This window comes from Bos indicus, chromosome 15, assembly GCF_029378745.1.
Source record: "Bos indicus isolate NIAB-ARS_2022 breed Sahiwal x Tharparkar chromosome 15, NIAB-ARS_B.indTharparkar_mat_pri_1.0, whole genome shotgun sequence".
In the NCBI taxonomy this organism is placed as follows: domain Eukaryota; kingdom Metazoa; phylum Chordata; class Mammalia; order Artiodactyla; family Bovidae; genus Bos; species Bos indicus.
The window spans coordinates 50385436-50387889 of record NC_091774.1 but is presented as its reverse complement, the minus strand read 5'-3'; positions in this window follow the sequence as shown (position 1 = coordinate 50387889).

The window sequence follows — 2454 nt, the reverse complement described above, 5'->3', positions numbered from 1 at the left end:
AAACATACAAAATCATTGCATTTCTATATACTAACAGAAATCACTTGCATTTATATATACTAACAGAAATCACTTGCATTTATATATACTAACAATGAAAAGTCAGAAAGAGAAATTAAGGAATCAATCCCATTTACCACTTCAAAAAAAGAATAAAACATCTGGGAATAAACTTACCTAAGGAGACAAAATAACTGTACACAGAAAATTATAAGACAGTAATGAGAGAAATCAAAGATTACATAAACAGATTGAGAGATGATATTCCATGTTCCTGGGTAGGAAGAATCAGTATTGTGAAAATGACTATACTACCAAACACAATCTATAGATTCAATGCAATCCCTATCAAATTATTAATGGCATTTCTCACAGAACTAGAACAAAAAAATTCAAAATCCATATAGAAACACAAAAGGCCCCGAATAGCCAAAGCAGTCTTGTGAAAGAAGGATGGAGCTGGAGGATTCAACCTTCCTGATTTCAGATTATACTACAAAGCTACAGTCATCAAGTCAGTATGGTACTGGCACAAAAGCAGAAATATAGACCAATGGAACAAGATAGAAAGTCCAGAAATAAACCCATGCACCTATGAGTACCTTATTTTTGACAAATGAGGTAAGAATATGCAATGGAGCAAAGACAGCCTCTTCAATAAATGATGCGGGGAAAACTGGACAGCTACATGTAAAAGAATGAAAGTAGAACACTTCCTAACACCATACACAAAGATAAACTCAAAATGGATTACAGACCTAAATGAGAGACCAGAAACTATAAAACTCTTAGAGCAAAACACAGGCAGAACACTTGATGGCATAAATCAAAGCAAGATCCTCTATGACCCACCTCCTAGAGTAATGGAAATAAAAACAAAAGTAAACAAAAATAAAAACAAGTAAAAGCTTTTGCACAGCAAGGGAAACTATAAGCAAAGTGAAAAGACAACCCTTGGAATGAAAGAAAATAATAGCAAATGAAACCACTGACAAAGGATTAATTTCCAAAATATACAATCAGCTCATATAACTCAATACCAGGAAAACAAACAACCCAATCAAAAAGTGGGAAAAAGACCTAAACAGACATTTTTCCAAAGAAGACACACAGGTGCCTAGCAAACACATGAAAAGATGCTCAACATTGCTCATTATTAGAAAAATGCAAATAAAAACTACAGTGAGATATCACCTCACACCAGTCAGAATGGCCCTCATCAAAAAATTGACCAAAAAAAAAAAAAAGTTGACAAGTGATAAATGCTAGAGAGGGTGTGGAGAAAAGGAAATGCTCTTGCACTGTTGGTAGGAATGTAAATTGATACAGTCTTTATGGAAGATGGTATGGAGATTCCTTAAAAAGCTTGGAATAAAAGCACCATATGACCCAGCAATCCCACTCCTAGGCATATACCCTGAGGAAATCAAAATTGAAAAATACACCTGTATCCCATTGTTCATTGTAGCACTATTTACAATAGCTAGAACATGGAAGCAACCTAGATGTCCATCAACAGATGAATGGATAAAGAAGTTGTGGTGCATATACACAATGGAATATTACTCAGCCATAAAAAGGAACACATTTGACTCAGTCCTAATGAGGTGGATGAACCTAGAGCCTATTCTACAGAGTGAAGTAGGTCAGAAAGAGAAATAGAAATATTGTATTCTAATGCATATATACAGAATCTAGAAAAATGGTAGTGAAGAATTTATTCACAGTGCAGCAATGGGGAAACAGACATTTAGAATAGACTTATGGGCATGGGGAGAGGGTAGCAGAGGGTGATATGTATGGAAAGAGTAACATGAAAACTTATATTACTATATGTAAAATAGCCAATGGGAATTTGCTATATGACTCTGGAAACTCAAAAAGAGGCTCTGTATCAACCTGGCGGGGGGTGGGGGATGGAGAGAGAGATGGTAGGGAGGTTCAAAAGGGAGGAGATATATGTATACCCCTGGTTGATTCATGTTGAGGTTTGACAGAAAACAACAAAATTCTGTAAAGCAATTATTCTTCAATAAAAAAATAAATAAAAATAACATTTAGCTGTCAACATGTTTTACTACTTGGAATTATATAAAATAATGAGCATGTGTGCATGTGTACTAAGTCATTTCAGTAGTTTATGACTTTTTGCAACCCCATGGACTTCCAGGCCCCTCTTTCCATGAGATTCTTTAGGCAAAAGTACTGGGGTGGATTTATGTGCCTTCCTTCAGGGGATCTTTGCAATACAGGGATCAAACTGGATCTCTTATGTCCCCTGTATTATCAAGCAGGTTCTTTACCACTAGTTCCACCTGCATAGCTGTCAATTCTGGAATGTAAGTGAAAGAAGGGAATATTATAAATATATATTTATATATATATATGTATTAAGATATATGCAATGAAGATAAACTACATTCAAAAATATTCTGGCTAAGGGACAAAATACAA